This window comes from Heteronotia binoei, chromosome 10 (assembly GCF_032191835.1).
Source record: "Heteronotia binoei isolate CCM8104 ecotype False Entrance Well chromosome 10, APGP_CSIRO_Hbin_v1, whole genome shotgun sequence".
Taxonomy (NCBI): Eukaryota; Metazoa; Chordata; class Lepidosauria; order Squamata; family Gekkonidae; genus Heteronotia; species Heteronotia binoei.
The window spans coordinates 24974620-24990187 of NC_083232.1; the positions used below are offsets into that span (position 1 = coordinate 24974620).

The window sequence follows — 15568 nt, forward strand, 5'->3', positions numbered from 1 at the left end:
CAGTGGTGCGCCTGAGGCTGACCAGTGGCACATGAGCCGAGGCTCCTGGGAGCATGTCACATCATGCTAGGGCTGCCAACTTTTGGTTGGGAAATTCCGTGAGATTTTGAGGACGGAGCACAGGATTTGGGGAGGGGAGAGAGCTCAGCAGTGTATGATACCATAGAGTCCACCCTACAAAAGAAGCAGCCATTTTCTCCAGGAGAACTGTTCTTTGTCACCTGGAGACCAGTTGTGATCCCAGGAGATCCTCAGGTCCCACCTGGAGATTAAAGCAAACAGAAGAAACTCATGGCTGTAATTACTGACAAGATAAATGTATTAAACAAAGAAATTGCATGAACTTTCACAGTTCATGAATAGGGATGTGCAAAAAAAAAAAAAATCGGAAGTACACGGATTCGGAAGTACACGGGGAAAAAAAATTCGGATTCCCCTTGTACTGCTGAATGCTGTATTCGGAATAGCCGCATATACGGTGATGCGCGGCTATTTCCGAATATACGGCCCTATTATACCCTATGGGCCATTGAAATCAATGGCAAATAGGGTATATTTGAAGCCGCCTGGTGGGGGGGGTTGAGGGAAAGCCCCCAAATTTGCAGGGGACCTGCAGGGGACTCTCCCCTCCAAACCCCCCAAGTCCCAAAAAGATTGGGCCAGGGGATCCCATTCCAGGGGCACCCAAAGAGGGTCCCATTCCAGGCACCCAAAGCCAAACCTAACTTCACACCAGAGAATCTCTATAGGCCCCAAATGCACTACATCCCTCTATCTAATCTATGAACCCTGCAGGCCTGGCACCAATAAAAACCCAGTTGCCAACGTCGTGGCAGTACAAAACACAATCTGCTCAAGGTCTGCTCTGCAGACCTGGCTGCAGCAAACCCAGATGCCAGCTCTCCAGCCCTGCCCCAAACAACACGGGGAGAGCTGGCAAACCACAAAAAGCCTGCTGCCTCTGGGTCTCTCACCCAGGTGCCAGCTTCCCTGCCCCAAACAACACAATCTACAGGTGCCAGCTCTCCAGCCCTGCCCCAAACAACACGGGGAGAGCTGGCAAACCACAAAAAGCCTGCTGCCTCTGGGTCTCTCACCCAGGTGCCAGCTTCCCTGCCCCAAACAACACATTTTAAAACAACAGATTTTAAAAAAACAAAACAAAACCAGAGAATCACAAGAGGCCAAGCAAACCAACTCAAGATTTTAAAAAACCAAAACAAAACCAGAGAATCACAAGAGGCCAAGCAAAGTAACTCAAGATTTTAAAAAGTGGCCTTTCACCAATAAGGAAAATTAAGCCAAATCAGTCAACAACACCCCCCCAGCCCCCCCCCAACCCCACACCAAGAAAGTGACAACAGGAAAAAAAGGCCAAGCAAAGCAACTCAAGATTTTAAAAAGTGGCCTTTCACCAATAAGAAAACTCAGGCCAAATCAGTCAACAACAACACCCCCACCCCTAAAACCAGAACCAGAAAAGGGGACAAAACAATGAAAATTAGGCCAAACAGCACCCCCCCCCCCAATAACCTGAAGATAAAAGTAACACAGCAGCAACATAACACAGCAGCAACAAATCAAAAAATGAAACAGTAAAAAACTCAACTTTTAATAATACAGGAACTCCCCCCCAAAAAAAAAAACCCTTCACCCTAACCCCAAGAAATCCAAGCCACCCAAATCAGGAGAAGTAAAAGGACACTGCACTTTAAAAAGTCCTCTCAGTAAATTAAGATATGGGCAAATTAGCAAAAAAACCCCACCCCAGGCCCACACCCCCAGCAGAACCTAACCCCAACCCCAAATAGGTTACCCTACCCACCCAGTACTCACCCACCCAAATCTGAACAAGTAAAGGGACTCTAGTCCTTTTACCAACAAAAACTAAAACAAGAACCCCAAAACTGTCTTACCTTGTCTTCTCTGAGTCCAGGGAGGTCTCTGGTAAGGCAGTGAGAGAGCAGCAGGCAGGAGCTGAAGCCAAGGGCCAGCCACCAGCAGCAGCACAATCTCTCTCACACCAACCCAGCCACATACACACAGCAATGGAGGAGTCCAGCAGGAAGACTCCTTAAAAAGATTCTCTGGCCCTACAGAGAGCAATTTCAAAAAAAAGCACTGCTCTCTCTGATTGGCCAGAGAACATTGCTTACTTGGATACCCAAGTAAGCAAAAGATCAAAATAACAATGTAGCTGATGGCTGGGCCATCAGCTACACAGTACACAACAACAGCCCAGTGCAAAGCATGCATTTGCAATGCATTTTGCAAATGCATGCTTTGGATTGGCTGCTGGGGCTCCTCTTCCCCCTCCCTGACCCCAGGGAGGCTATAGGAGAGGCGGGAAGAGGGCACTAAAGGCGGGAAGCTAAGCAAGCAGCTCCATTGAGGCTGCAGAATCCGCTTCCCGCCTTTTCTATGGAATTTGACAATTGACAGCAGCCTTTTGACAGCCGTACCGTATTCTCCCGAATAGCAGTTCGGAAGAATACGGCGAGCCGCATTCGGGAGCCGCATTTTTGGCGGCAAGGGCATTCGGCTGCGGGCAATGCCGAATACAGCCGAATCAGCGTTGATTCGGCTGTATTTTCGACTCGGCCGAGCCGAATGCACATCCCTATTCATGAACTGTGAAAGTTCATGCAATTTCTTTGTTTAATATCTTTATCTTGTCAGTAATTATAGCCATGAGCTTCTTCTATTTGCTTTAGCTGTTACATTCCACGGCTTCTTCTGGTGATTTTGCTTGCCCATCTGGAGGTTGGCAGCCATAAAATACATCTGGGATTGGAGGGAGGTAGGACTCACCCTCTGCAAGCACCTCAGCTTTCTCTGGGGTTTGCTTGATAGCTTGATCCGAGCCATGTTCTGCCTTCCCTCTTGGTTGGACATCCATCCATGCATCCATCTTGGATGGTAGCACTTCCGAACTGCCTGTATCTTCATGTGGCTCCACCCCCTGGTTACAGTAGCCGACAGGCTTAAGCCCCAGCAGCTTTTGTGGCTTTCTGGTGAGGCTTCCATGTCATCTCTAGGGTTGACAGGTCTGTGCTGGAAAATATCTGGAGACTTTGAAGGTGATTTCAGAAGAGGGCAGGGTTTGGGGAGGGGCTTCAGAATAGTATGATCCCATAGATTCCACCCTTCAAAGCAGTCATTTTCTCCAGGGAATAAAAACATAAATTCAACAGGTTCCGATGTGCAAATATGGAATGATACAATCAACACCAGAAATATACTTATTATCACACCAAAGTGTGTACAAACATATATTTTAGTGACAAAGATTTGTAACAACATTTAAACACACAGTAATGCTTCCAGAAAAGCAGCTGGTTACAAAACGCAATCACTGAAGAAGTCTAACAGTGCAAAAGTCCACACAACTTCATATATGGGGCAAAGCCCATTTCCTGCACACATCTCTATGTCCTGTCATCTTCTGTGCTGCTTTCAAGAGATCAAAAAAATTCACTGGAGAGAGAAAGGGTCATTTCTTGTCCCTTCGTCAGCCTGATTCTCCACAACCATTGTTCCACGTAGCCACAGAAAAATGCTTTTGTTTTCAGATCAACTAATTTCTTTTTTGCTCAGGTGTATTTTTGAACATTTTTAACAATTTAACTTGAATGCTATAGACCAATATAGGACTTCAATACTACAGCAGTACTATTGAAATGTCTTGGCACCACTACATTGGTCTAGAACTATAGCGCTCAATTTATAAAGTTTGAGGAAGATTGTGTGGTGAAAAGGGGCAGGGGGGAAAGTGTGGCACTATTCTCTATTTCTGACATGTTTATTGCCTTTGTTTTTCCCACACACCTGATGCTATCCAGACCAAACTTGCTATTCTTTCAATCTGTTAATTTTACTATTTTGCCATTAGGTTCTAACTTTGTACTATTTTGCATGCTTAACCACTGCCTACCAGCTATATACCACTGCTCAATATACCCCATTTCATCATCTGACAAAATGAGCATGCACATGAAAGCTTACATTCTGAATAAAACTTTGTTGGTCCCAAAGGTCCCACTGGACTCCAGCTTTGTTCCACTGTTTGACATGGTTAGAGACAGCTCATTAATGGAATGAGGGGGCACAGTGGGAGGGCCTCTAGTTCCTGGCCCTACTGGTGAAGCTCCTGATGGCACTTGGGTTTTTTTGGCCACTGTGTGACACAGAGGGCGTTTTCTCACTGACCTTAATCAGCAGCGATCCCCTCTTCACCGCGCAGGATTGGCGCGGATCTCGCACTAATTGCCGCGGAGCACCCGGAAGAGCCGGAAAGTCCCGCGGCTTTTGCAGCGCAAATGGAAACTGGTTTTTGGCGGTTTCCATTTGTGCCGCAAAAGCCGCGGGACTTTCCGGCTCTTCCGGGTGCTCCGCGGCAATTAGTGCGAAATCTGCGCCAATCCTGCGCGGTGAAGAGGGGTGTCGCTGCTGATTAAGGTCAGTGCAAAAACGCCCAGAGTGTTGGACTGGATGGGCCATTGGTTTGATCTGACAAGGCTTCTCTTATGTTTTTATGTTCTTAATTCGCTGTATGAAACCTCTATTCCTGTATCACTTTACTTGGAATTGAGCCAACAATGGATAACATCCAGTTTAGAAAGGAGCCTCATTATGTACTACCAAAAATTCATCTTAAGCACAACCACTGGTGCCATTTTTTCATGGTTTCTACATTTTTACAAGAGGTTTCTATCCCAACTTTATGGAGTCCCAGGATCCAGGAATGAAATTCTTCCCTCTTTGTAGCCATAGGGGGAAAAACCTTTCTTTGCCAGAGATGCTGGAGAGATGCTTCCAATCAGAGTAGAAAAGATGTGGACTGACTCATCATAAGTTAATGGGAAACATACCTGAGCTTCCTGATACATCTGCTGCTGGCAGTTTTTCTGAAATCCAAAGAATCTGCAGTTTGGAATATATCCCTTAGAATAAAAATTATGAAATTCCACTTTATGAATGGAACCTATGAACCTTTTAGGTCATGCTGTGGACCAAATAAAGGTTCTCCAGGTAGCCTGTGGTCAGTCAGTTGGCTAACCCTAATGGGAAACACCAAAACAAATAGCATGTGCATTGTAATTATAAAATAATCTAAAAATCCCAGAGGCTAGAGCTGTAGAATTCTGATTTTTGAAAATGTGAATCAGGGCCAAAACCAAGGCTTCTTTAGAGGGAGGTCAATTGATATCTTGGTAGGTCCAAAGCTTGATCATGCATGAAGAAAATAGTTCATATTTGATGGACACCTGCTAAGGGTTTTATCTGTGTGTTTCACCTTGGCATATGGGGGGTGATGCTCTCAATCAATGGGAGAGGTCTCTTTCGTATATTTGAATGAGACCTAGAATTTTCGCTTTAGATTAAGGTACAATACCTTTTGATTGACCAAAGCATTTGCTAATCTTCAGCACTGCATCCTCCAATGAGATAGCTAGTAGGGGCTATATGACCCCAAGCAGACACATTTTGGCTTGGGAGAGAGAGCTGTGCAAATTAGATTTGCTTGTTGTTTGTTATATGGATTTTCATTCAGTGGGTTCAGCTGCAGGTCCACTTTACAAAATGAAGGTAAAGCTGCTTTGGCATGAATTCAAGGAGGATTTCCATGTGAGGAGCTTGAGCCAAGAACATTTTCTTAAAAGGGGGAAATTAAGCTCTATTTTTATTGGACATTTGATTTTTCCTTTTGTTTTCATGAGAAAGCACTGGAGTGGACATCTTGTCCTCCTCCACCCATGCTTTACATATCAATGGCGGCACTCCTTCCTGTTCTCACATCCCCTGAAAATGGTGATTAAGGTCTATGCTGGGATTTATACTGGAAAGTTCCCATCAAAATGTAAATCTTTGTTTAAAGGAAATGCTTGTGAATGGTTCCTCATCCTCTTGGAGAGGAGTGACATATGGAATGCCTCAATGTTCTGTCCTCGGACCCATTTTGTTCAATATCTTTATACATGATTTGAATGAACGAATAGAGGGAATGCTTATTCAATTTGCAAATAATACTAAATCAGGAGGGGATGTAAGTACAGCAGAAAACAGAGTCAGGATGTAGGATGATCCTGTTAGGCAGAAAATTGGGCTAAAACAAAATGACTTTTAGCAGGAATAAATGTAAAGTTCTGCATTTAGATAGGAAATATCAAATGCATCATTATACATGGGGGAGACTTGTCTTGGCAGTAGTATATGTGAAAAGGATCTAGAGGTCTTAGTGGACCATACACTGAACATGAGTCAGCAGTGTGATGTGGTAGCTAAAACGGCCAAAGTGATTTTGGACTGTATCAACAGAACTTTATGTCCAGATCACATGAAGTGATGGTATCATTTTACTCTGCTCTGGTTAGACCTCATCTAGAGTATTGTATTCAGTCTTGGATACCACAGTTTCAGAAGGATATAGACAAGCTGGAACATGTCAAGAGGAGGGCAACAAAGATGGTGAGGGATCTGAAGACTAGGTCCTCTGAGGAAAGGCTGAAGGAGCTTGTTATATTTAGTCTGGAGAGGAGACGACTGAGAGGCAATATGATAACCATCTTCAAGTACTTGAAGGCCTGCCATGTAGAGGATGGTGCAGAATTGTTTTCTGTTGCCCCTGAAGGTTGGACCAGAACCAATGGGTTGAAATTGAATCAAAAGCATTTCCATCTAAACATTAGGAAGAACTTCCTGACAGATCAGATCCTTAGTGGAACAGGCTTCCACAGGAGGTGCTGGACTCTCCATCTGGCTTTCCATCTTTGGAGGTTTTTAAACAGACACCATCTGACAGCAATGCTGACTCTGTGAACTTAAGCAGATCATGAGTAGGAGGGCAGGAAGAGTTGCATCAGTGGTTAGCTCTTTTTTACATGCACAGAGTAATAGTGTTCACCACTTTGGGATAAGGCAGTATTTTTTCTCCAGGCCAGTTTTGCCAGAGATCCTGGAGGGTTTTGTTTGTTTTTTGGGGGACATCTTCTGGGCATACAGCAGGTTTCATTGGTGGTGTGTGGAGGAAGGGACATCCAGGATCATCTAGTCCAACCCCTGCATAATGCAGGAAATTCACAAATACCTCCCCTCCACACGCCAACAAAGCAAAAAAGAGCTAACATCTCATTCCTATGAAATGGACAGTATGGCCCCATCAGCTTAGACCAGACTCACTTAACAAAAGACTGCACTGTTAATTGTGTACTTTGATTCAGGTCCCATCATACGAATATAAGATTATGACTATCTCAGGCAGATGAGTATAGGTTATATTAAAGGATTGCAAATTGTCAGTAGTATATTGTAAATCGTCTAAATACAGATTGGGTGATGGGTTTGTTTGCATTTTTTAAGTCCATCTTTGTTTTTGTTTTTTTTAAAAAAAACACCCTATATTGGATTCTTGTGTTTAGTCTCACAATGACTGTGCAAGAATGAAAGAAAAATTATGGATAATTTAATAATTGTTGTAATTACAAATTTCAACTAGAAGAGCTCAAAAGTCTTATTTTTTTTTCCTGAGGGCATGTTATATTTCACCGCATGAAACCTCTTCTGCTAAACCAGAGACATTTCAATGATGGACATTTTGGGTTATATATTTTTTAATGCAGCCTTCAAAGAGCCCCGTGGCACAGTGTTAAAGCTGCAGTACTGCAGTCCTAAGCTCTGCTCACAACCTGAGTTCGATCCCTGGTGGAAGCTGGGTTTTCAGATAGCTGGCTCGAGGTTGACTCAGCCTTCCATCCTTCTGAGGTTGGTATGGTAAAATGAGTACCCAGTTTGCTGAGGGGGGAGTGTAGATGACTGGGGAAGGCAGTGGCAAACCACCCCATAAAAAGTCTGCTGTGAAAACATTGTGAAAGCAACATCACCCCAGAGAAATGACTGGTGCTTGCATAGGGGACCTTTCCTTTTCCTCTTGTACACAAACAGATGTTTGCTTGTTTCGATGGTTTCGGCGTTTTTATTGTAAGTTTAAAACAATTTTATTGGTAACATATGGTAATAAATCTATTTCTTACATCTTTAATAACTTCTTTTATCTATCCCATATATTACTTTCTACCCACCCCTCTCCCAGTTACTTGACCCCCACCAGTGTTATTTACTTAAAATGCTAATATTTAAAGGTACCCTTAACTATTAAAACAAAAAAATATATTCTTTTTCTTTCTAAAACTTAATCATTATCAAAAATTGTCCAATATCCTTTTATTTTCTACTCTTTTTCTACATATCTTCTAAACTTTTTCCACTCCGTCTTAAAAATTTCCAAATCATAGTCTCTTAATATTCTTGTTAATTTGTCCATTTCACTCGATGTCATAACTTTTATAATCCAATCCCATTTCTCTGGTATTTTTTCTTGCTTCCACAACTGCACATATAATGTCCTAGCAGCTGAAAGCAAGTACCAAATTACAGTTCTATCTTCTTTTGGAAATTTTTCCATTTGTAATCCCAACAGAAAAGTCTCTGCAACTTTCTTAAATTCATATCCCAAGATCTTAGAAATTTCTTGCTGCATCATCTGCCAATACTTTTTTGCTCTTTCACAAGTCCACCATATATGGTAGAAAGAACCTTCATGTTTTTTACATTTCCAACATCTATCTGGCATCTTATTGTTCATCTTTGTCAATTTTTAGGAGTCATATACCATCTATACATCATTTTAAAACAGTTCTCTTTAATACTATGACACGTCGAAAGCTTCATAGAATTCTTCCACAAGTATTCCTAAGTTTCCATCTGTATTTCTTTATTTACATTAATTTCCCATTTAATCATTTGAGATTTCACTACTTCATCCTCCGTAGACCATTTTAAAAGTGATTTATATATTTTTGAAATTATTTTTTCATTGTCTCCAAGCAGAACTTTTTCCATTTCTGTTTGCTCTTTTCTTATTCCTTCAGTTTTAATATCATTTTCCACCAAGCTCTTTATTTGTTGCATTTGGAACCAATCATATTTATTATTCAGCTCTTCAGCAGTTTTCAATTCTATTTTGCCACTTTGTATTTTTAATAATTGATTATATGACAACCACTTTTCTTCACCTTTCTCAGCCATTATTTTTATTACTTCAGCTGGCACTATCCATAACGGTCTTCTCTCATCTCCATATTTCTTATATTTCATCCATGTATTTAGCAAATTATTTCTTATATAATGGTGAGAGGAAAAAACGTCCATCTTCTTTTTTCCATAATACAAATATGCGTGCCAGCCAAATTTATTTCCGTGACCTTCCAGCACTAAGAGTTTTTTATTTAACAGCGTTATCCATTCTTTTATCCACACTAAACAAACTGCTTCCTGATATAATTTTAAATTCAGTAGTTGAAATCCACCTCTCTCTTTTGCATCTGTCAAAATTTTTATTTTGATCCTTGGTTTCTTCCCAGCCCACACAAATTCTGAATTTTTTCTTCACCATTTATCAAATTGTTTACTATCTTTCACAATGGGAATAGTTTGAAACAAATACATTATCCTTGGTAGAATATTCATTTTAATTGCAGCTATTCTACCCAGCAATGACAAATTAAGTTTATTCCATTTTAACATATCTTCATCCATTTTACGCCATAACTTCTCATAATTATTTTAAACAGATCAATATCCTTCATTGTTATCTCCACACCCAAATACTTTACCTTGGAGGTAACTTCACAGCCCGTTAGTCTCTGTAATTCTTGTTGCTTATTTATTTGTATATTTTTACATAGAAGTTTTGATTTTCTTTATTAATACAAAATCCCGCCAACTCCCCATATTCTTGTATTTTAGTTAACAGCAAAGGTGTGACTTGTATGGGGTTTTCATTTATAAACATTATATCATCTGCAAATGCTCTGTATTTGTAAGTAAATCCTTTTATTTTTAATTCTTCTTTTTCTTTATCTTCTTGGATCTGCATCAGCAATATTTCAAGAGTCATTATAAACAACAATGGGGAAAGCGGACAACCTTGTCTTGTACATTTGCTAATTATCATATCTTCTGTAAGATCTGCATTTATACATAGCTTTGCATGTTGTTCAGTGTATATTGCTTTTATCATTCTTATAAAGCTTTCTCCCAGCTCCATTTTCTCCATTACTGCAAACATAAAATTCCAGTTTAAATTGTCAAATGCTTTCTCTGTATCCGCAAAGAATAATGCTACTTCCTTTTCTGGATGTCTTTCATAATATTCTACAATGTTTACAACAGTTCTAATATTGTCTCTTATTTGCCTTTTGGGTAGAAACCCCACTTGATCTTCCTTTATAAAATTTATCAAATGTTGTTTAAGCCGTTCTGCCAAGATTCTTGTATATATTTTATAGTCATTGTTTAATAGCGAAATTGGTCTGTAATTTTTAACATTCGTTACATCTCTATTTTCCTTTGGTATCAATGAAATAACAGCTTCCTTCCACATGTTTGGTATTTTCCCTTTCATTCTTATCATGTTCATCAACTTCTGCAATTTCGGTATTAACTCATCTTTAAAGGTTTTAACATATTTATCTGTATATCCATCTGGCCCAGGTGCCTTTCCATTTTTCATTGGATTAATTGCTGCTTCAATTTCTATTTTTTCAATTGGATCATTCAAAACTTTTTGCATATTTTCTGTTAAGGGTTCTATTTTTATCTTTTGTAGATACTCATCCATCTTTTCTTTCTTTATTTTAACACCTTTAGACAACGTGGCATAATACTTAAAAAAATTTCTTTTTATTCCCTCTTGGCTAACCACCTCTCTTCCATCTACCACAATTTTATTAATAATTTTATTTTCTCTCTTTTTCTTCAGTTGTGTTTTTATTGTCTATCACCTTGGGGACCCGAAGTCACATAGCAAGTTGGCATCAGGAGGTTTTAAATAAATAGATAATAAAATAAAGAAATGAGATCTTGAACACCTCACAAAAGGAAGGGACAGACAGTGGTATTTATATTGCAGAATTCCAGCCTCCACATTTCTGGTTTTAAAAGGGTGAAAAATGGCTGTCAAACCTCAACAGAATGGAAAAGGCATTGCAGACTTTGGAAAAACAAGCCCATTCTGATTTGCATGCTAATTTTTGTTTTTGAAAACATGTCCTGTAAACTAGAAGAGCACTGAGATATTTACAGAAACAGCAGATAGAGTCCCTGCAATCTGAAGAGAACATGGGCGGTGATGCCGTCATAAGAAGGTCACCCAAGTAGGCCATGGAGCAAAAATATAGTATTTTCCCCGCTCAGTGAAAGTGTTCCAAACGCATTTTTTTTTCCTGCAGGGAGTTCAGTAAGCAATACAGTCTCCAATTTCTACCACTTTGAAGCTCTCCTTAGAACCTGAGTTTCTGATATGGGAGCATCAGAGAACTGGAACACCACATTATTGTGTGATTTAAAATAACTGCTTTGGTTGTCAGGGTATCTGACAGAGTTTTGGCCTATATAACGGTGACCAAGTAGGTCACTGAGCACATGCTGGACCATGACAAATTGATTTTGAACTATCACTTATCTGCCTCTGTTGCTGTCAAGGAGGATACATCAGTGCATTTGATAAATTATTTACCAAATAGATAAAAGCATCCCCCCAACACACACCACACACACACTCATGCACACATGCCCTCACTTACCACTGGAAATTCTAGAAAGAGGGCTGATTGTCTCAGGCTACCATATAAATTAGGTTGGGGCAATCATTCAGAATGCCAGTGAGATGAACTTCTTTGAGCATAATGCTTCCCATTTCATTGTGGGATAGGGAAGAAAGGATGACAGCAACCAGTATGCACAGATGGCGGTATGCAACCTACCTAGCAGTGAGAGGAGTTCCTCCAGCCTTAGAAGAATTTGTCTACGTTAAGCGGCTCTTCTGTTCCAGGAAGTTAAGTTGAAGGGAGCTAAGTTTGAGGAAGGCTTCAGACTCAGTAGAAAGCAAATGCATACTAGTTGTTGTGTATATGAACTTAAGCTGTGTATTAGTAATGGTGTTGGGGAGTCAGGAACAATGTGCAGTAGGATCCAAATCCCTGCTGCTCTGCTCCAATCACAGGCCCCCTGTTGGTTTGAATGATCCAATGGTGTCCTTACGTGATAACCCTGATGTGTATATAGTTGGCCCTGTTGGCCCAGTTCTCTAGTCTTTTGAGTTCAACCCTTGCTATGCTGTACGTAATAAAAGAGCTATGATCACTACCACCTCACTTCTTCCTTGCGTTGAACCCACTATATTACACTAGTACTTAAAATACTCCTCTAATGCCAAATCATTCATAATTTCAGATTTTAGTACATGACAGGCTACCTCTAAAGGTGCATGCACTCTGTAAAATAGATTGGTCCCCCTCTCTCTCACACACACACAGACATATACATATATTAAGAATGTGCAGGTGGAAATAATTGAATAGTTTTGGATTTGGATTTTGGGAAGGGTATCCAGACTGGTATTCTGATTCATTCAGGTTTCAGAATTCAAATTGGGTGAAGGGGGGGGGGGTTGAATTTTTTAAAAAACTGGGTTCATTATTTCCTGTGGGAGATTCTTGCCAGGGGACCAAAGTGGGTGTTTTTCAAACAAATGACACCAAAGTTGTGGAGAACATTATCCTAACTGTCCACTAAAGATTCCCAAAGTTTCAAGTGAACTGAATCAAAGGGACCAATTCTGCATGTCCCTGAACAAGACGCCTCAGCCATCCTACTTGTCTCCAATGTTTTCTACAGAGCAAAGAAGCCAATAGCCAGGCACACAAGAATTATCGCTGGGAAACAGCTTCCAAATGCAGACAGAATCAACAAGCCCAAGAGAATCAATATCAAACCAAAGAATCCCAGCAGACCCATGGGCCTATTGTCAAGTCTGCTTCAAACCTGGTCAAGTCTGTATTCCATCTTTGGTTCAGGGGGAAGCATTCTGGGTAAAAGCCACACTGTATGCCAATGATGCTAGCTCGAACTCTCCTCTCCCCCCTCCCTTCCTTTGTTATGTAGTTTTGCTTTGAAATGGGAATATGTGAAAGAGATTGTAGTGCCTTCTCTGACTGGGCACCGGGGGAGGTTTCTCGCCCAAGGCCAACAGGCCTGAGAACGAAATTGTAACATCAATGTGTGAATGTGCCCTGCATAGTACCCCCTCCCTAAAGAATTCCTTTGAAGTATACCTTATATGATTATGCTTTGCTGTATGTTCCTTAGTCTTCCAATCTCTCTGAGTAGTTGAGAACAATGATATCAATAAACTAGAAACTTTTATCAAAAAGGCCTCGTTATTGAATCAGCCAACTTGACACCTATGTGGCAAGCCCAACGCAACCAAAATCAAATGAAAGAATCAAGCCAAGCCAACTTAAGCAAATAACACTGCTGCAGGGGTGACATGACTGTATAAAACCAAAGCAGCCAAGCAGAACCCAGGACCAATGTGGTAAGCACAACACAACCTATGTAAAACTAGAGAATCCAAGTCAAACCAAGCTGGCAAGTGGGTACCAAGACACACGCATACATGCACATACACCCCTGCTCCTCTGAAACATTATTGATGAAACATGGTCTATGGTTTGGAATTCACCTCCCTTTAATTCCTCAGTTGTAGTAACAAAACTCCAAACCATCAAAATTCTAGTACAATATAATTTTGATAATTGCAGTTTTCTTTTATTTTTCGGCGGGGAGGGTGGGATATAAATTAAAAAAATATTGTATTTATTAATTTTTCATAATAAAGTGTGTGCTGGTTAAAAAAAAAATTCTAGCTCACTGGTACCTCATACCACTGAAACTATCTAATATCAACTCAGAAAAAAAAATCCAACATGCTGGGAAAAATTAGGCACATATCTACATGGTTGGCTGTATTGCCCAAGATCGAAGTGCCCATATTATCATGGGACATAATATTTCTTTAGAACTGGAAACTTTTTTAAAAATGGCTGGTCAAACAATTCCATCACTCATTCCAGTAAAAAAAAAATTCTATTGCCAGCTGCTAGAACAGCCATTATGGCTCGCTGGAAAGATAAACTGAAATTTGGTACCAATATCTCATGGCTAAAATTACAGATGGTTTGATTCGAGCTGATTCACACCCATTTCACTCCAACTTTATCAGTGCATGGCTTCCTATACTAGACTGTATGATACAACAAGAGGTAATTCCAAGTGAAATTCATGCTTTGCACCTAATGTAAAGAACAAATAGGTCAATTTTCTTCTGTTATCATGCTTTCTATATTATCGCAATTCGTATTTTTATGTGCTCTTGTTTTCTGTATTAATAGTTGTTGTTTTTTTTAAATCATCACTAGTATTTTACAGTTTTGGTACACACAAATGTGTACCCACAAAAATCTGAGTAGTGAGTTTTGAGTAGTGTGCAACATGAGATGGTGGCTCAGTGGTAGAGCATCTGCTTCGTAAGCAGACGGTCCCAGGTTCAATCCCCGGCATCTCCAACTAAAAAGGGTCCAGGCAAGTAGGTATGAAAAACCTCAGCTTGAGACCCTGGAGAGCTGCTGCCAGTCTGAGTAGACAATACTGACTTTGATGGACCGAGGGTCTGATTCAGTATAAGGCAGCTTCATATGTTCATATATAGTTGGCATTAACCTTTTCAGACAGAATAGCAATTGTGCATACTGAGAGGATCAAACAGAATGCTCTCCCATTATGTCAGATAGGAACATCATAAGCCTGAAAGGATCCACAAAGATCCAAATTATATCCACACAAACAGATGCAACCAGCACCTACATGAAGACTGCCCTGGTTCTGTTATTAACGCCTGATGAGCAGAGTTGCCAGCTCTGGGTTGGAAAATACCTAGAAATTATGGGAGTGGAGCTTGGGGAGGGACTTCAGCTGGTATAATGCCACAGAATGCACCCTCCAAAGGAGCCCTTTCCCCCCTCCTGGGGAACTGATCTCTGTAATCTGGAGTTCAACTGTAACAGTGAAACATCTCCAGGTGTGACCTGGCAACTGCTGCTGTGCTGTAGCAATCTTGAGTATGCTGTTCAGGTGTTGTTCAGGTGTGTGCATGAAAGCTGCAGATGTACTTGTGATTTATTGATATTCATTGCAGAAATCTCATGGTCAATGCTTTGAGCCTAAGACCCAGAGGAAAACAAGATGGGAATCAGCAGAGAAGAAACATTTGGAGGTGATGCAGGGCACCGCGTGAATTTCCATGTTGCAATTCCTTCAGGCTGCTTCTGGGAGATTAAACCACTTGTGTTCATTAGGATGGAAAGCAAGCTTTCAAATACAACAGAACTCTTCAAACAGACAGCAGACGGAAGCTAGTATAAACAATATGTGGGGTTGTGCGATTGTCTACCAAATAAAAACCAGGACTGGAATCCTGCAATAAAGATGCATTTGAGTTCTGCTAAATCAGTCTACTTATTAGCTTTCCTCCACTCATCCCACTGGAGAGGAACAGTGGATTCTATTTTAATTGTTCTTAATTTGATACAGGGAAATACAACAGATTGATTCATTATTTCCGTGCACCACTGTTACTGTTTAATACTGCTCTTCCATTTCTGGTAAATTA

The 15568-nt window shown here is 40.6% G+C and overlaps 1 non-coding gene across 1 annotated transcript; it reads left to right on the top strand.

The window, feature by feature from the left end:
- The first annotated feature begins 14398 nt into the window (after positions 1–14398).
- Positions 14399–14465, top strand: TRNAT-CGU (transfer RNA threonine (anticodon CGU)). The gene has a single exon. It is a non-coding gene; the product is annotated as a tRNA-Thr (tRNA).
- The last annotated feature ends 1103 nt before the right edge of the window (positions 14466–15568 follow it).